Source organism: Chelonoidis abingdonii, chromosome 3 (assembly GCF_003597395.2).
Source record: "Chelonoidis abingdonii isolate Lonesome George chromosome 3, CheloAbing_2.0, whole genome shotgun sequence".
Taxonomy (NCBI): Eukaryota; Metazoa; Chordata; order Testudines; family Testudinidae; genus Chelonoidis; species Chelonoidis abingdonii.
The window spans coordinates 172,515,830-172,536,846 of NC_133771.1; positions in this window are offsets into that span (position 1 = coordinate 172,515,830).

The window sequence follows — 21,017 nt, forward strand, 5'->3', positions numbered from 1 at the left end:
AAAACAGAACTTTAAATGGCACACAAACTTTACTATTTGAAATAGTAACTGAAGAGCTTTTTTCTTTGCTGCCCTACGTTTCCTAATTATCGCAGATTAAGTTGAAACAGGTGTGCTGAAGCAGCTGAGCTAACATTGCCTTAGCAGACCAATAATTATAACCTGTGACAAGTAGTTTCTTAAAAGTGTAATGACGATGCATCAGTTTGGTTTTTGTACCATTTTCTGCTCTTACTACAGTTGCTGTCATGGGAATTTTTTAAGCACTAACATTGAGTGGTAACTCATTCTGGTGACAGGTGCAGTGAGACGAAGAGAGATGACAAGCTCTTTTCCTCCTGCCGTTATGGCTTTTTAATGACATCCCAGAGCAGCTCAAAGAAATTGGAACAAATATGGTGAGAATAGGAATAGTTACAAAATGAATCCTGGTTCTTGTGCCCATCTTTTCTTTGTAGTATCAATGGACTACTTTAGTTCCCTTTATTAAACACCATAGTGGATCTGGAGTTTTGTTTAGTTCCATTATACAGATTTGAGACCAACTGTGAAGGTCAGATCCAGATCTGGATTTTACTACATTTTGGAAGATGTTTGGATATAGATTTTGTGCCCATTTCTACTCTTTAACTATCATCACACTTGTGAAGTAGGTAAGTGTTATCCAACTCCCGAATAGATACGTTATGATTTACACACAACCTGGAAATGGTTTTATGTTAATCAGTCTTTATGGTACAAAAGGGTCATGAATCGTCCAATAATCTAAAAACTCTGGAAATATTAATTTTCAGAAAATCTCTATGGAACAGGTGCTCTAAGAAGTACTTTCTGAAGATTACAGATGGTTAAACTGGGGCACGGGGGGCGGGAAACAAATAACATGTTAAAGGCTTGGCTTGGACAGTGTGCTTAGGCCCCCCTAGACAGTGTCTAGTTGAGGTTGAGGCATGAATGAAAGTGAACAAGACTGCCGTGATGATGGTGGATTGCGGTGAAAGGAGATGTCAGAGGTAATATCAGACCCTTTGACTGAGGGAGTATGTTGGATATTAGTTACTGGGATAGCAACCAAGGGGTGATTTTAGACCACAGCTGCTGTTTCATGACCATACTATAGTGGTAACCATATTTGGAAAATACGAAAAATGACTGAATGGGATTTAACTGTTCAGGCTCCTGATACCTGCTGGAGCTTGCTGCTACTTTGGTAAGGTTCATAATTCAGTGAGCAAAAGAAAATTAATTTAAACTAGGCTTATTCTCTTTGGCTCAGTAAATGTTTTCTGTGCTGCTTGCAAACAAAGGACAAGTGTGTGTTTTGTTTGTAATCTTCTGCCATTATAAATTTGTATTTAAAAGAGGTTTAAAATTTGTGAATAGATTGGTGCTATGAACTGCAATACTTCCTGACTAACTGGCATGCTACTGCAGACACTTGGAACCAGAGAACAGTCACAAATAAACCTGAAATCAGCTGATAAACCTGGGAAGCCAAAAATGACTGGTAACCTTATTTTTAATATCAAAATGATAAATTCTGCACTTAAATTAATCTCTCCTTCTGTTAAATCATAACACTCAAGGTTTGGTAGTAAATCATCTTTAAAATCATTTAACAAGTCTGTGCAGATGAAGGGAGCCAAGTGGGTGAATAGAACTTCGATGCACAAAGATAAGATCCAGATGGCAAAGCGTGGAAATGGGGACCTGTTGGAATTATGTTAGCCAGAAAACTGTTAAGACATGGATGGGGGCAGGTAGTAGGTATCTGTTTTCTGGTCAAAGATGATTCTCCAGGAAAGCAAAGGAGGACAGCTGGGAGAGATTTTAGAAAATGTCCTGTCTGAAGAGAAATTGAACCTTCTGTTTTCTGTGAGAGTTTCCTCTGTATCTAAGATTAATGTAGGTTAACCCAAGTTCATGCGATGGCTAGCTACGGCTTCATATGAGGACTGGAAAGGAAACCCTACAAGTGGTTCATGCAGTTTATGGGTAGTTTGTCCCCAAAATAATCTGGTGGGGCTGTTTTCAATTTGCAGATTCTCTAACATCTGCACAGATGTCCCTTGTGTTTGCTAGTGCCCGTCCCACTCCTTCATGTCCACCCACAGATAGCATGACTCCTGCAGGAACTATGCATCCAGTGGGCCTCCCTTACTACAGGACAGAGGGAAAAGCAGTGCTACTTAATATACACTGTGCCAATATGCTAAACTTTCCCTGACAGATTGAAGGGATGAGCACCTGGAGTAGCCCAACTGACTGCACGACAATCTAGGTCAGGGGTTGGCAACCTTTCAGAAGTGGTGTGCTGAGTCTTCATTTATTTACTCTAATTTAAGGTTTTGCGTGCCAGTAATAGATTTTAACGTTTTTAGAAGGTCTCTTTCTATAAGTCTATAATATATAACTAAACTATTGTATGCAAAGTAAATAAGGTTTTTAAAATGTTTAAGAAACTTAATTTAAAATTATATTATAATGCAGAGCTCCCCCCGGACCAGTGGCCAGGACCCAGGCAGTGTGAGTGCCACTGAAAACACTGGTCTACAATTTTTGAGAAGTCGTCTGCTTCAGAGATAAAATATGGTATTTATTATGTATTTTGATGTGCTGAATTCAAATATGACAATTAAAACAACTGATTGGCTACCTGTTTTAAGAGATTTAAGTTTTTAATGTTTTATGTCTATGTATAATTGTTAGATAGTAGAGTTTTTAATCATAATTGTAACCTAGATCTTTTCATGTGTTTTTATGGATTGCTTAACATGATAATATTTCACCTGTCGCTGTTTATGTAACACTTAAAAAATCAAGCAAAGGGTTATATAAAATAAAATTTATAAGAAAACAAGGTAAAAAAACTAATATGTCATAGTTTTAGTCCTATTCAGTGTCCTACCTCGCGCTTCTTGGCCTTGTCTCTTTATTCATTAAATGGGCATCCATTGTCACTGTCCAGCAATAGTCTGCAAGCATTGGATGGCTCCATTGCCTGATAGCGTTTCTCCATTGTTTGCAGATGTCCCTGTGAAATCGCTCGCGCGGTGCTCGTCTCACTGCTCGCAAGTTCGGGGTCTGATAGGTACAAAAAATGTATCTTCAGTGAGCAATGTTGCAACATTTCCAAGGCCTTTTATAGTTATGTCTCGAGGAGGTGTCCACCATCAACACCCTGTAGTTGTTCTGCCTTGCTGTTTCGAAGAAAATTTATTGCCACTCTGGAAGGCTTTCAATGCCATCATTTTCTGGCCTCACGCAGTGCCAATGGTTCCAAATGCATCATCTCCGAAGGTTCACGAATCTGAGGACCAACTTAGACACCCTTCCTTTAATTTTAGCTTCGACTACCTGGAAATTTTCCACAGAGGTACTTGAAGCTGCTTGTGTTTTGTCAGTGGCCCTTGATAAAGTTTCTTCAACAGACCCAGCCTGAATGTGTAGGTGGTAACAATAAATCTCTGAATTCAAACAAGTGGGGAGTGCTGAATCACTTTCCTCCCAGGCCCCAATGAACTGTCGGAGTGGCCAGTCTTTCTTGATGTAGTGGGAATCTCTTGCACGACTATTTGCCATTTCGCAGGAAAAGACAGCAGTAAACTTTGTGTATCCAGTCTGCAGGACCAGCAAGCAGAGGAGAGAGGCAAACACCTTCAATATTGCCCAGAAGCTTGCCTACTTGATGTTGGTCATAAGTTATGCCCCTCAAAAGTTGTTTCATGTTGTCCATAGGTTTTCCTTTCATATGACTTGACATGACCAATTGGAATTGATGGCAAAAACACTGCCATTAATGCAGCAAAAACAGCTTTAAGACACTCATCTTCGATGATCAATTGACCATTTTCTTCCACTCATCGTGGATCGTCGGATCGACATGTTGAGGGCTGCCATCACAACCATCGATGATGTTGCGAGGCTACAAATTGATTCACTCATTCCATGAAGAAAGAATGGGATAAGATCCTTTTGGACAGTCACGGAACAATGGAAACCCCCGTTAACATCACCTGCAGGAGATTCCACTACTTGTAGTCTGGAGCCCAACAGCTAGGACTAGGAGCCAGGTCCAACAATTCAACAATTTTAAGCATCATTTTCGTTCTCAGTGACCCAGAATTAGTAAAGTTTGACTACATTTATTTCAGAAGCATCTTGGCTGTAGAGCAGTCAAATCAACCCGTGTGGCTCCTTCGGCACGCGTGCCATAGGTTGCCTACCCCTGATCTAGGTGTTTGAGACAATTTGCCACAGGAGAGACACTACCATGCAGGATGCTTGCATTTATAAATGATTACAGTATGGCTCAAGGTATATTGGTGGTTCAAAGCCAGGCTCTGATTGGGCAGTTAGGCTTTTTTGTCCAAGCCAGACACCAAAGCCTAATGATGCAAAACAAGGACTGAGTCACTAAGTAAACAAAAAAAAAAACCCTCTTCCTCCATTTCTAGGTGAAGGAAAATAGAACTTTTTTTTTTTTTTAAGCCTGTGTATTTTAGCCGTAACTCCCTTATCTTATGCCCTACCTACTCTTTAAGTGCTGCTAACATTGGCTGGATTGGAACAGCAAGTGTCTGGCTCCCTTTTGACACACAACTCCGAGCTCCCACACAGCATTTTGAAGGGAAGTGGTAGGGTAAGGAGAGAGAAGATGAATAAAAATAAACTTGGGAAAGTGACAGCAGGGATTTTCAAAGGAGCCAAAGTGAATTATGTGCCCAAATCCCACTGAAATGGGATAGGATTTGGAAACTTAATTCCCATAGGCTCCTTTGAAATCCCAGCCTGCACTGGTTGCTGGCTCTTAGTACTGATTGTGAGAAGATGAGACAGTGAGAATTAAACATCCCTACTGGACCACAAATGGCATCTGTAAAGGCAGCCAGGGTCCTGGGAACAGGCATGGAAGAGCAGATCCAAATAATCCAGGTAACCTGGGATTAAAAATAATAAAAATTAAAAATGCAGTGACTAGAGTTAATATAGGTGAAAGTATTTGATCTTTTCACTGCTTTGTACAGGAGCTGTATTTTGTGGTGGCAGAATATATAGCATAAGCTCCTTGAAACGGCTTTTTATTTTAAATGAAATGCAAGAATAAGGAGAAGTAACCGTACAATTGATCACCTACTGGTACACTTGTTAATGTAGTTGAAGGCACTTGGCACAGTGTAAGATGGTAGCTATCTGCACATTCTGTTCTATATAGTTTTTTATAGCAGGCATGTCATTATAGTATCCAAGTACCTTCCAGTAGTGCATTAAGCCACATGACTACATATGCGTCATGTGTTGTCTGTTCTCTCATCCTCTCCCCAAAGGAAGAAGCATGTGCAGTGGAGTGTCTTGTTTTGGTAGTGTGTATATTTGGGGTTTTTTAAATATAAATATACATGTTGCTATATGTTTGTTGGAGAAAGAATGCTCAAAGAAAAGTTCCTTGCGCTTGCCACAGAAGGTGGTAAGGTTTGTAATAGTCCTTAGTTCTCAGAGGAGTACATTTTACAAGGTTAGACCAGCCCCTGAGAAAGCCTTGTCTCCTGAACAGTTGAGCTTTACTCACTGAAGAGAATTCCATTGTGCCAGAGGAGTTGATCTATCAATCGCTGTCTTAATCCTGGAACTTTAGACAATCAGACTGTAGTGAAAAGATATAATTGTCAGACACAGTTTGAGACATCTACATGAGCCCTGCACATTCCTTTTCTAGTGTAGGCCATGTCTACGCTAGAGAATTTTATAAACAGATTCCCTCTGGTTCTGCTACCTGAGAGAGCCCCAGTCTAGATGAGACAGGCCAGTTTTTGCTACTTAAACCCGCTGCTCTTTTGACTGGTCATGGTCAACTGTGGAAGGTGTATCTATGCTAGGTCCCCTAGTCAGGAAGATACTTAAGCACATGCCTGATGTTAAGAATGTGAGTAGTCCCACTGACTTCAATCAGAGCCTACGGTACTCACTGATGATGTCCCAGGCTGAAATAGCACTAGCACTAATGGGAATTTTTCTGTAAAATTCCTTATGTAGGTAGGCAAGGCCTTAGTTATGTGGATCAGTGACACCCAAAGTAATCTTGACCATATTTGTGAACAGTACTCACAGTTATATCAAAAATGCAAATGAAGTGTTTTAGTATGTGCTGTATAGTTAGAACTGTAATTTTTCCACTTATTAGATTTGGGTTTTGATTGTTGTTTTTTAAAGTGTTATAAGGAGGTTTCTGCAGTTTGACAAGGGCATTGCTTCTATCTTTGGTTTTGGTGGTTATTAAATTTAAGTTAAATCATTAATTTGCTGATTAATATAGTTCAAGATCAAACCTCATTTATATTAAACAACAAAAACACCAGTGCCCACCTTCAAATCACTTTGTGAGACAACTTTGTCCTTTATTAACTGAATGCCAAAATGATCAATGAATGATGAAGATAACTGAGTTGTGTTGTCCATAGGCTGACACTGAGGCCGCTTCCTGCTCTCTCATTGATACGACTCTGTTGACTTTGATAGAATTGTTCCTAACTAAGGCTATTTTTAGTAAGTCATGGGCAGTAAAGAAGGTCACGGGCTCCTGTGAATTTCATCTGTGACTTTTACTAAAAATATACTTGACAAAATGAGAAGCTGCAGGGTCCCCACACCACCGCGGGGCACCACGGCTACGCACGGTGGCTCCAGGAACCCAAAGCAGCTAGGAGCTGTGGGGCACCCCTGCCACCCACTGTGGCTGGGAGCTCGGGGGCCCCCACTGTTCCCAGGCAGCAGGGGGGACCCTGCAGCTCCTAAGCACTAAGGCTCAAGTCACGGAGGTCTCTGGAAGACACGGATTCCGTGACGAAATCGTAGCCTTATTGCTAATATATAGCTATATAAATCAAGCCTCTACTGCTCCAAATCTGGCCCCCAGCACCCAGTCTCAGTAGAGACTTGATTCTTCATCATTAAAGTTAGTAGGAGTTTTTTCCATTGACTTGTATGGAAGCAGGATCAAACTCTCACTCCTCTGAGTATTGGGTAACTCAGTGGGAAGTGAAGGGAGGCAGAATTGTTCTCTCCCAGGCTGTGCAGTGGGACCAGGGCATTCCACGGCCCCTACTCTACCTTGGAGGGATGGAAGTGCTTCTCTGGCCCTCCTGGTTTCCTACATGTTTGGGAGAATGGAAAGGTTTGGAGGTCTCATTTAGAAGCAGATCGTCCATACTAATCACACCCTGAAAAAAGCTACTGTCCACAGCCACACTTGGTGACAATATGTAGCCATACTCTGCAGTCTGTATAGCACAGATTACCCCTCGGCATAGGCTCCTGGCATCCACCCCTTTTCATCTGTGCTTTGGAACTGTAGTGGCTTTGCTGTGTTATGAGACACTCTGGGTATATCTACACTGCAACAAAACACCTGTGGGTGGCCCATGTCAGCTGACCTTGGGCTGCAGGGCTATACACGTGCAGCATAGACATTCAGGGCTGGTCTACCTATGGGGAAAAATCAATTTTAGATACGCAACTTCAGCTACGTGAATAACATAGCTGAAGTCGAATATCTAAAATCGATTTACTCACCCGTCCTCACCGCGCGGGATCGATGTCCACGGCTCGCCATGTCGATTCCGGAACTCCGTTCGTGTTGGAGGAGTTCCGGAATCGATATAAGCGCGCTCAGGGATCGATATATCGCGTCTAGATGAGACGCGATATATCAATCCCCGAGCAATCGATTTTAACCCACCGATATGGCAGGTAGTCTAGACGTGGCCTCAGGCCCAGGCTCCAGCCCAAGCTGGAATATCTATCCTGCAATTTTATAGCCCTGCAGCCTGAGCCCCGCAAGCCTCAGTTAGCTGACATAGGCCAGCCACAGGTGTTTTATTGCAGTGTAGCTATACCCTATAAGGCCAATCAGGTAAACTTATCTGTGATACATTCAGTGACAACGCGGGTAGCCACGCTACCGCTTACTTCAAATAACTTCAGTGAGAGTTGACCTGATTGAAGGAAAAGCGAGAGGCTGTCAGTATCTTTTAATGTTGTGCTGACATATGTTTCTTTGGAAATGATGAATTCTCCGATTCCATTTGTCCTTATAATTTAGTGTGACTCACAACCAGAAGTCAGAACTGTCTTGACGAAAAGAAAAGACTGATAATACCACGGTTACAAATGCCAAAACACATTTGTATGCAGAAGTCTGTCCCAGAAAATAGACAATTTGCAGAGGTCTGAGTAAGTGCATCATTAAGTCATCTTTGGCTCTTTCTCAAATGTGTTTTTAAAAAGATGCTTCTGTAAGAAAAAATGTACACATCTGAAACACTGAAGGTGACTTTCTTGGAAGAACAGCACTTTCCCCACGAAGGAAATACTGTTTCTGAAAGCGTCTGCTTAATACCAGACCGCGTGGAATTAGTAGGTGAAATCTGTAAGATGTGCTATTATTTTTATAGTACAATTCAATCAGTAATTTATTTGTATATGTGAAAGTATTTGGCAGCCTTATTGGGAAGTAGGTTGTGGCATATGGATTTCTGGATTATATAAATGCCTTTAACTTTCACATCTGAACTTTGGTGTGTTAATGTTCAGTCCACACAGGCAATGAGTAACAGTCTACATGATTTCTGGAGATTGTCATGATAGATGAGGCAGTTTCACATCACGGTCCAGTGCACAAGAGAACTGGACACACATACACACATTAGATTTTCTTAAAAAGCATTCTCAGATCCAGCAGGCTCCCAAGGTTATAATTGTTTGTAATTCCCCTGACTCCAAAACCTTTTCATTGTACCTAATCTCTGCATTGGCAATCTACCTGTGTTATAAGAGATTGAGTGGTGCTTCTTACTACACTAAGCATATGCAGCACTGGGGAGCATGCATATTGTATAAATTTCTATTTTGAAGCACTACCAGTACTTTGGTTAAGCCACTGTAAAGCTACCAGTGTGCATTTGTTCATAGTTTGGAAAATACTGTTTTCATTAGAATAAACTTATAATAAATATCAGCAATATTCCTAGCAAAGAAATTAGTCCTCATGTAAACACAATGTGAGTAAATTTGTGTTGCTAAATAGTGGTAGCATTTAATGTAACTTGGTTTTATGCCAAACAAACATATGGATCTTTAAATGTTTCCCCCTGGTGGCTTCATTGAAATCGTCCCCTAAGATGTGCTGAATTCCATTCCAGGCTTTCAAACTGGCTGCCCTTACTGCATGAGGTTTTGAAACGTGACAAGTAGAGTTGGTCGAAATTTGTTTAATCAAAACAATATTTCAATGAAAAAATAGTGTTTTGACAAAATGGAAATTTTGCCAGAGAATATTTGTTTTAGTTTTTCATCAGGAAAAACACTTTCTGATTTTGGTTTTCAAAAACAAGGACAATTTTTTTTTTATTTCTCTCCCTCCCCTGTTACTTCTCCTTTCAACTTCCTTTTTTTCCATTTTGCCACTGTAAGCAGAGGAAGGGGGGAATTTATTTTCTTATATCAAATACACACAAAATTCACTTTTTACAAAAATGTTAAGTATTTTCTGTAATCTGTTTTCAACCAGCTCTGACAAGTTGCTCTTTTCCCTTGGCAGTAAGGAATGAGGGGAAGATGACACTGAGTAGTCTTTACCCTATAAAAATGTTTGGTTAAAGTAACCTCAGACAGCATTGTGTGTGAAACACAAATAATACTAATATAATCCCTGGTCCTGCATATACACATACAGGCGCTTAACCTTATTTTTGTGAGTAGTCTTATTTAAATCAATGGAACTACCCCTAGTAGGGGTAGGGGGACAAAAGATGGTCAGTTGTGTTTTACAGTCTATGCTGAGTGAAATAGAAAAAGATAAGCAGACAACATATAGTAAATGGTGTAATGCAATTGCGACAAATATGACAATATCATGGGACAACTCTTACGAAATTAAGTTAAAATTTACTAAATTAAGTGCTTTAGGAATCCATTGTATTAGAAATGGAAATATTTATGTAGTGTTGTGGGATTGTGTACAACTTCCTTAGGAGAAAGACACAATGCGATCTAGGAAGCTTTAGGAATTTCAGAGGACTTCTTGGGACAATACCTGTGAAGAGGATTTCCTAGGAAATACTTGTGATGAGAGGAATGCAAATGACCCATCTCTGAATCCATTCTTTTAAAGCTGAGCCTTGAGCAGAAAACCATTGTCTGGCTGGTTACCTATTCCTGGTCTCTTCAAAGGCCTTAACTGGATAAATGAGTGACTCAGAATCATCTTGGTTTTTGTTCTGGGCAAAGGATGTCATGAACTTGAAGCTACAAGAAAACACCTGTGTGGGGTTTTAAAGGACTGCTTACTGGCCAGAGCCCATGTAGGTAGGAGCTGATGTGATCTCTGGGCTTATTAGCATGCGTGCAGGTTCTTTTGTTGTTTTTAGAAGGTTTTCTCTGTAATGTTGCTACCAAAGAATAAAATGGGCTTGCGTAGAAAAAGCTATGTGGTAATTTCTAATGTTGGCAATTACACAGTATACCATCTCTGAAGAGAAGGTAAAAGAAGCTTGCTTAGGTAGCCTTTCTTTTGATATCACAGTTCAGTCAGGGAACTGTGCAGACTGGACATACCCTGGTCAGAAGGGAGAGAGATGTGTCTCCACCAAAGAGGGGCCACAGCTGGGGACCAGAAGCATAAGAGTGGGGATGCCCTTGCTGCACTACTGAAGGGGAATGCAGGTGCAGTTCTGAACCATGACAGCCTTGTTAACAGCTCTCATAATTTTAATACAAGTCTAGCAATATTTAATGCGTTTCTTAAAGCCCTAGTTCCTGACATCACATGAATATGTAAGAATCTCGGCTTTCATTTAAAAGAAAAACAACCAAAAACAACTAGCCATCATGACTGTGGAGAAAAGCTTGAAAATATGACCTCAGTTCAGATTTAAAGGCTCAAAAACCAGGAGCTAATAGAAAACCCCAAATGTTGTCTTTTTTTTAAAAAAAACAAACAAAAAAAACCCTCCCTGATTTTAAAGCCAGTCTCAAGATTTTGGGGGGCTGACTCATGATTTTTGAACACTTCTGAAAATGTAAATTAGATTGCAAAAATTCTTTCATTGTTAACAAAAAAACATGCTCTATTTGTGGCTTGTTATCCTAACTCTCATGGAGTAGCACTTTACTCCAGAGTGGTTCCATTGACTTCAGTGGGACTGCTGTGGAACTCAGGTACTATTCAGTCTGAGTAAGGGTATCAGAATTTGTTCCAGTGCTTGTAACTTAAGTGCAGCAATTTTTTAAAAATAGTGTAGTGTTTACAGCTAAGTGACTATACAACTCAAGAGAACTGTGCACCAGGTACTATAACCAGATGAAATCAAAAGGTCAGGCTAAGTGAGCTTATGATGTTTTTTGGATAAGAGAATCTCTTATTCATGCATTTGGAAACAGTTTGGGCCAAATGTCTTGAACTTAATGCATAAAGAGAGGAAGCCAGTGAAGGGATTTGATTAGAGGAGTAACATGATCCAAGCAGCAGATGATTTTTTTTTTAACTTTTTGGAAGGTCTTGACAATGAGGTCAGAAAGAGGTTGAACTAGTCAAAATGAAAGATGACCAAAGGCATGGACAAGGGTTTTAGCAGTAGGAATGGCGAGAGAAGAATAAATTTTAGAACTCTATCAGGAAAACACTTGGGGCCAGATTTATTGGTAAACTTCAGCTACTTTGTACTTCTTTGGTGATGCAATCTCTGCTTAAACCACCTGTTAAGATGGTTTTATGCCTTTGTGTTGTCAATGGCGCAGAGCAGGTGAAGCTTAGCAGTAAATCTGGCTCTTGGTTCTCCTACTTTTTATATATTTTACCTTTTGATTTAGAATAATAAAATGTACACAGTCACTAACAACCTGTCTACCATGCTGACCAATATTGTCTCCGTTTCCTTTTACTCTATATATCTGTCTGTATCCACCTGTTGTCTCTTTTGTAGTTAAGTTGTAAGCTCTTTGGGGGTCTCTTTGTTCTGGGTTTGTACAGAGTCTTGCACAATGGGGTCTGTCCATCACCAGGGCTCCTGGGCACTACAGTAATATGAATAATACAATTACCAAACCAAGTACACAGTTCAGTCAGCTCATGCCTGTACCAATACCACCCCTACTTCAACTCCTCCCTGTCTCTTCAAAGGCTGAGGCTATGGCTGCCACAAGCTTTAGTGTAGACATAGCCCTAGTGAAACAAATCATCCCTGCAGCTTGCCCTGAAAGAGACAGTAGGGTGTCCTAGAAACCTATTCCCCTTATGGAGAGAATGCCCTGCCCACTATCCCCTCTGCTGTGTTAAGGAGTGGGGTCTAGCATTAGTATTTCTGCTGACTGGACCTGTAACAGTGTTGCGGGGAGGAGAGAGGGAAAGGCAGCCTCTTAGGTAAGCCATTAAATGTATTTGTAAAAAGGACACAGCAAACTGACATAGGTTGCTTTACAAAACTTAGCTAAACCAATATCAGGCATTACATCCTCACTTATTATTTTTCACTTACTTGGCTTAAAAATAATTCAATTTAATTTTCCAGCATCCCCCCCCCCCAAAAGAAAACCCAACAAAAAAACAAAAGCAACCGTTTTTGACGGGGCGGGGTGGGGGGGAATTAGTTTTCAGGCAGACAGTTTTTATTTCAAGTTTCATCCCAAAGCAAATTTTTCTGGCTATGTTATAAACCCCTAAAAATTGCAGTTCATAATGGAAATGTTGGCAGACCCTGAACAGCGCCGCTGTAATGAAGTATGAAGCTTTTAAGTTTTTCCACTTGTAGACCTAGAATAAAACTAAATTGCAACAGTTTCCTTACAGGCATTTAATTTCCCCCCCAGTAACCTCTGCTGGATGTGACCAGTGTTTCCTGACTTGCTATGTTGCCATTGGACTTTTTCCTATAGACTAGGCAGTTAGTCTTGTTCAGTCAATAGATCTCCCAAAGGAGAAGCTCATACAAACCATTGTTAGCCTGGGGGAAAAGAAACTTAATACTTATCAGGGAGACGTTACTAAACATGAGAGAAATCTACACTAAATAAGTCCAGAGCTCACTCTGTTGAGTGACTTTTGAAACCCATAAAATGGGAAAGGATGCAATTGCATTGTGCTCCAGAATTTAAGCATTTTTCCAAACTCCATCCCACACTTACATACCAGCTAACATACAGTATGCAAGGGCACTTTCACAAGAGACCACAGTGTTAGCTTTAAGACGGAGCACTTCTCGGTAATGCTGACTTTTTTCCCCCCAAGTTAGAAGAAATAGAGCAGCAATATGATTAAATGGACTATCTTGTTTTGTGCTACAGGATTCCAACCAGGAGTAATTTCACTGTGAAATGAATGTAAAAGCAAAGGCTGCACAGAAGTCAGCAAGTGGACACGGTTCTAGAAGTGTTCCTGGAGTCATTTTTCATACTGGGGCTGCAGGAAGCCAAAGCTCAAGGTGTGGGTTGTTTATAGCCATTCTGTAAGTGACTTAATTGCAAATGATCTGTTTAGCTGATCATTCCTTAGGGCAAGATTTGCAATATCATTCAGTTGGCCTATTGTGTTCCTCACATAAGTGATGGAACCAAAAAGAGAGGGGGACAGAGAGAGCATTCTCCAGCAATCTGAGGCGCAGCCTGGGGGGTAGTATCTCCTCAGTTGCTCATCCCAGCTATGACACAGACTCCCTCTTGGTTTAAATCACTTCTCTGCCTTGCTTTCCCATTTCTAAAATCCTCTGAAGTTGAAAAGTGTGATTATTTTCACAACCATGTCCACATCTAACGTGTTTTCTGACTTGGTTTTGTGTTTTCCTAGCTGTTAAAATTCTGTAGTTGGTAGCAAATTCTGCCACCCATATCTTTACTCAGTAACAGCTTCCTCCATGAGCAGTAGTCCTACTGAAGTCAATGGAGGCTAGTTTCAGAGAAAGTTGCTTCTCTTTGTGATTAAAGGTAGCAGAATCTGGCTTTTGAAGACTGAGCTAATTTTATTAAAATCCTCAGTAAGTGACAAGTCCAAGGTATCTTTCCCTTCAGCAATTGTTAAAAAAACCTCCTAAACTCTTATGATGATTAGCCAGCCCAGGCACCAAATCTAATCATCTAATTCTTATTATGATAAAAATCACAAAGATCACTATTACGCACCTGGGACATTTAGTTTTTCACAGCTGATATGTATGATTGTATACATAACAGATTTGAAGCCAACATTTCAGAGTCTTCCTGTCTGCACCCTACTGCAATCAGGAGTATAGTCACCTGCATGTCGGGAACTACAACATAATGTGCAACATTTAGTTCTGGATGGAATTTCATCCTTATGCAGAGGACCAGCACAAGACGTATGCACCATGTAATTTTCACTTCAGCCCTCAAAATAGGACTTCATTGGGATTTAAGATGTCCATAGGCTTGTGCTGGTCCTTGGCACATTCTTTCTGCTTGCAAATAGATGCATGTACAGGCACAGTTAGGGAGACCCTACTGAAAATATGCTGCTTCAAATGGTGTGCTTTATGGATTTCTTCATAAACAGTGGAAATCAATGTCTAGCTAAGGCATTTATACGGCCCCCATTACAACAGCATCTGAGTATCTTTAAAAAATTGAATGTATTCAGTACCCCTGTGTAGTAGGGAAGTGTTATCCTCAATTTATAGATTGGAAACTGAGGCACAGAGAGACTAAGTGACTTGCCTATGGTCATACAGTAGCTCTGGCAAAGCAGAGAATTGAACCCAGTCTCCTGGGTCCCAGGTTAGCACCCTCACCCCACAACCATGAAAATGTTTGTTTATTTTACTAGAATTACCATAAACATGGAAAATTTAAAAACAAGCTGAAATTGTTAGAATAATAACAGCAGAAAAGTGTCTCAGGTAACCAAGCAGGGTCCCAATTAGTCATTTTTTAATGGTTTTGTTTTCCTCAGTGTATGGAAAATGCAATTAAGACACTTCTATTGAGAATTCTGTTTCATTTGCAGAGAAATCCTATGAAAAATGTTTAAAAACAACACACACGCACACATACACCCAACCCATACAGTTAAAAATAGAAGTCTAGCACTGTAACATCTTGTTTTTTCAAAAGCATAGGATATTAATGGAGAAAGCTCTATTTTCATAGCAAAGCAAAAAGAACACTACTCAAAAGTATGTATTTATTAATGTCCATCTAGAGTTTCAAAGTTAGTCAAATTTTCCAAATCAAATGATATATTACTTCATGTTTCCCAAGTTTTCAGTCACTCATTGTATATACCATTGGATTATAAAATCAAATGCTCTGAATTAAGTGTCTGTTGGGTATATCAGATAAATTCTAGAGCTTAAATATGTTCTAAAATGCAGAGTGAGAGGAGAGTAAAATAGTCCTTAAAACTGCTTTTTATTTTTGAGGATCTCTGTGTTTACTTCAGCTAAAGTGCAATGCTAGATGAAAGGGAATATGCAGAACTGGATCGTTAATATTATTTATTTATTTATTTGTATAATATTAGTGCCAAGAGTACCCAACAAAGATCAGGTTCCATTGTGCTGGGCCCTTTACAAACACACACAAAAAAGAGTTCCTGCTCTGAGAAACTTGTAATGTAAATAGCGAAGCCAAATAGAGAGTTCCTCTTATGCCTGTGTCAGAGATGTGAAACAGACATACAGATTCAGTGACTTGCCAAAGGCCACACAGGAACTTTGGTGGCAGACTAGTGCCTTAAACTTCATTCATCCTTCTTTTCAGTATGTTAGCTTCCTGTTGCTACCTCATTGATTTTTTTTTTTTTAAATGTTAACTGTTAGCACCATTCCAGCTTCAGTTCTGGATTCTCTTGCACTTTGTTCATCACCACTAAAATCCAGTTAAATTCTCATGACCATATTCAGATCCCAGTGGTGAAACTTTGAAAGATCAACTTTTGACTTTTAACTGTGTGTATATGATATGGAAATATGAGACACAATAAATAATATGGAACCCTGCTATGCTGTTTCTACAAGCTCTCTTCTGGCAATAGCTGCATGCTGAGCTTTTTGCTTTTGAAGATTTCTAGGTTTGTGTTACAGAAGGTCCAAGCTGTGATAAAGGTGTAACACACATGAGTGGTGGTAAGAGCCTGAACTTTACTTCCTGGCCTCAGCCACATGGGTCAGGGTGCAGTGTCCACTCGCGCCAGTGGCTCCTCTTGCATTAGTTTCACATTACTCTCGATGCAGAAAGCTGGAAATCTTTAAAATCTTGGTGTTTGGGGGATGGAGAGGGACAAGTTAATTTTTGCTTCTCAGATAGGAAGAAGTTTGTGAAGACCTAAGACACTCATACTGTTGTTAAGCCAGTAAGGAGCAGATAAATCTGACCAATTTAGTTGTTTTTCCTTTTCTTGGTTGTATAAACATGTTACATTTTATAGTGTTTGTATGGTCTCAGCGAGAGAGCACACTTATTGTGCATGTCGTTTAGATTCTACTGCAGCACATGATTATAGCAACTTACAGGAAAAAAACTGGAAAATAAGTCCCTGATGTAAAACTGGAAACTGAGCCAAAACAGTAGTGCCAGTTATGATTTCAGTGCCTTACACACATTGATTTATGAATTCACTCCAAATGTATTTAACAATTTATTAGGACAATTTAGCATATTAATCAATTCTCTCTAAAAGCCAAACTTAACTTTCTTTTGGAGCCATTTTTCTTTGTCCTTTTAATATTTTAAGGAGAGGTGTTCTAGATTGTAATTCTAGGAGGAGGGGAAGGGAAACACAGGAAAATTCATGTGTGTGTTTCATTCAGGTGTGGCATTTACTGTATCTTTTCAACCTCACCATACTTGTCTCCAACTGTTTGTATTTTGTTTCCTAATTGCAGAAATTCAAGTTTCTAGAAGCATAACAGGGGGAAAGCAAGAGGAGCAGGCAAGAACCAGATTACTGTTAGGATACACCTACTGTCCAACTCCCTGACCTCATGACTAGGTCCCAGTTCTGATCCCTCCCAGTTACCTGCTCATCTGGACTTCACTCCATGAATCAGAAAAGACCTACCCATAACCCTAGAAATAACATGTAGACTCCCCCACTGGCCAGGAAAGACACTCCACAAATTGGCTGCTGTTCCCTGCAAATCCAGGAGATTCGCCCAGCCTTTGAGACAACATTTACTGCTCTGATAGATCAGCTTATGGCCAGAGATAATTACATTCCTGGTCATCTTGCTGGACCTTGGTTCTGTTGATCACTGTTGACTTTCAAGGTTATATAACATCCATATGAAATGGTTGGAAAAGTTGGTGAGACAACATGGGATGAGATGGCAACAGCATGCAGACAACCCCCAGATATTCCTCTTGAGTACTTGGCAGTGCCAGAGCAAGTGTTGGCTAAGGATTACAGCAAGAGACTGATAGGACTGTATTTTGATGTTTTGGAGCCCATTGGAGCGAGACTCCCACCCTACATCAACAGATTTGGAGTAGTGGGGCTCTCACTAACACTCTAAAAATAGCTGCGTAGACAGTGCTTTGAAGTTGCGGCTCAAGCTCAGGTGGGTGGTTGGGTGCTTCAAAGCACTGTCTATGCAGCTATTTTTAGAGTGCTAGTGTGAGCCTCAGTATGCCCAGTCTGGGAGGCTCACTCCTGTGGGCTCCAAAATGCTGTGTAGATATATCCAAAGGGTCCACTTCTCACTCCCTTTGTATGGAACTTCACTCAATTCCCTTAACTGCTCATTACCAGTGATTTACCTACCAGTAAGTGGATAGTATTGTGCTTATTACACAAGGACGTTGTGTGGTACAGTTACTTGGTTGAGACCTTTTGGATGAAATGCACTATAGAAGGTCAGATTAGTAATACTGCACTTTGGTCATAACCACCAGGTCAAGTATTTCAATCCTGTCCCATTTCTTCTTTTTTTTTTTTTTTTAAATATATTTTTGTAACCTCCATGTAGATCACCTAAAGCACATTTACTCCCTACAATGAGGTCATTTTCCTGCATAATTGGGAAAGTTAAGTAATTGCCTGGAAAAGGTAAACATTTTTTAATGTCCATGAAGCAAGGCTGAGTTGTTTTGATACCTATACTACTGAAATTAAACAGTGATTTGCATCAACATGAAATCCATCTTGTATCTATCCCATGATGTCATGTGGAACTGCCACCACATGTAAGTTGATGTGGAGCTATTTCAATATACTTCATTCATGATGGGGAGCTTCCTTGTGATATCACTTTTTCCCCAGACAGCAAAGGGAAATATATATAAAGGTGCCGCGTGTGTGATTGATGTGTGTTTGTTGGGGATCTGTTGACAGCTTCAGATGCTGTTGGGAGAGTGAATTTCTCAAGGGATTGGTAAAATATAGGGTAGTTGTTGCCTTTCTGTTGAAAGTTTTGAAGGCAGGACTTGAGCACAGTTTACCTGTTATTATATTGATTGCTAGTGAAATGCTGGCACCACCCAATACCAGAAGCTTTAGAAAAAACATTTGTTCTGTGTTTTTACAGTGCCCAGCACAATGGCATCCTAGTCTGATTGTTGGCTGGAATGTTCTCATGATATTTTGTAGGACTTCGCTCCCTTATCTCTTACCCTGTTTCAGCACATAAATGTCTAAATAATTGGTACTGAATGGTTTCTTGTTATCATTTAGAAACATTTGGCTTCCCAATTCCAACTGAAAAGCTGTTGAGTTGCATCCTTTAGTGGAACATCAAAAATGAGATTTAAGAATTTTCTTTTGGAAGATCTGAATCTATGGAGTCAGCAAACTATGTGTGAACCCCTTTGTTGGATGGATAGCAGAATCCTCATGTATTTTTTCTGAATTATCAACAATATGCTGTAGACAAAATAAACTTGTGTTGCCCTTGGAAGTAGTTGATTGCGCACATAATTTTCCTACCCCTTCAGAGTTTTATCTTTCATTTGCACACACTTTTTTAAAAACATTAATTAGACTTGCCATTGTATCTTACAGTATTTCTGTGGCTATTTGGTGTGACAAGTTAAAAAAAGGTTCTAACTCACTGCTTCAGGAAATGAGTGCATAATCTCACATCTGTTAAATTATGCTCTGCTTTTCTGAAAGTCAGTAGCACACTCAGCATTATTCTGAATTAAAACAGCGTGGTAAAGGAAATAAGCTTGTGCATTTGCTAATGACTCCTGTTTTTAAAACGGATTTACAAGTAAGGAGTGCAAAATACACAATAGCTTCCATTGTCTGGGTTCCCATCAACTTAAGAATAAATTGACCAAAAAACAACTCTTAACAGGAGGGAGCTAGGAAGGGTTCCTATAGAGCTAATGCATGTGTTCCAGCTTGATATCCTGGGAGTCCAAAAGGGATAGATGTCTAGATTTGCTAAAATGTAGCTATATGATCTCTTAGGCTTGTAGGGTAAATAAACAAAGAATGACAAATAAGATTGATTTTGTATTCAGTTGGGGTCGAGTTGCATGGGAGATAGGGAATCCGGCACTGTTCCACTTTTATATGGCAGCTAGATTTCTCAGTTTAAAAAATGACCTACATTTGGATAAATGATGATGACTTCAGCTGAAAAACTGACAAGCTGCCCAGCCCTGGCTATTATCCAAGTAACATGATAGCGGGCTGCAGGCTTTGGTACCCATCAGCACCCAAGGCACCAGGCTATGCAACAGACTGTAATCATTATGTGTGCCTCTGAATTTTTACTGAGTCCTCACTCTCTGCACTGAAACTGGGTTGAATTTAAAGCAAATGCAGTGCTTGTGGAAAGTGTCGGATGGACTGCTGCAGCCAGTAAGTCCTCTAGTTAGCCACTGAAGAGCTACAGAAAAAGCAATGCAAGCTTCCACACAGTCTAAGGCCTTGTCTATACACACAAGTTGTGCCACTGTAACTACACTGGTGTGAAAGTTTATACAGGCGAGTCTCATCTTACGCACATTTAACATGCACGAATCCAGCTTTGCGCAGTTGGCAAAAAAAAAAATTCAATATTGTACCTGTAGTGCAGGCGATTCCGCCCGCCCTTACACTCAATGTAATTTTGACTATATGCGATTTTTGCTTTACGTGTGACAGCGGACCGTAACCCCAGCGTAAGATGAGACATGCCTATATAGCAGTATAGCCATTCCCATAGGGAAAGGGGAAATAAGCTATGCTGATATAAACACACTTATACTGGTACAGTTGTGTCCACACTAATTGAGTTTTACCTACTTTAATTGATTAAAAAAAAAATCACATCCCTAACCAACTGTGGCAGTCTGAAGACTCACCCACACGGTGCCACCTGCTAGTCATGTGGGAATTAACTCATCCAGTACTCAGAACGCCTCCTGGTGGCTGGTGTCTTGCCTGCCTCATGCCCCCGTGTCCCTCCCAGACCCTGGTGCCCCTTATCCTGGGGTTCTGCCCACTGCAGCACCCCCACATGCTGGGTCTCCCCTCCCAGGGGAACCCCTAACCCTCTACACCCACTTTGCCTCAGTGGCTACTGCCAGTCATCACCTAGTCCCCTCTCACTAGGGCAAACTGCAGTCTGTAAAGGGCCCTCATTATTGGCAAGGGGGCTGCACCTCCTGGCCTCAGTACCTGCATAGGCCTTTATCAGGGCCTGAGACTGGAGCTCCCCAGAGCCTCTTGCCCTTCCCCAGCACTGCTCTGCTTCAAGTACTCAATTCCCAAGCAGCTAAGCCCTGCTCCCTCCAAGGCTGAAGAGAGACTGTGACCCAGCCCCTCCCTTAGGCGTTCTTATACTCCCAGCCTGCTCCTGATTGTCTCACTGGGGCAGCCCTTTTCCAGGGCTGTTTTTAACCCTCCCACACTGGAGCAGGGTGACTGTCTTGCTACAACAACATTTTTTTACCAATACAAAAACTGGGTGTAGACTAGGCCTAATTAATATCTAACACTATTTTAAAATCCTAGTACATTTACTATCATCAATGGTACAGCTCAGAAAAACAGAATATGGGATTGAGAAGCAGCATTCAGCCAG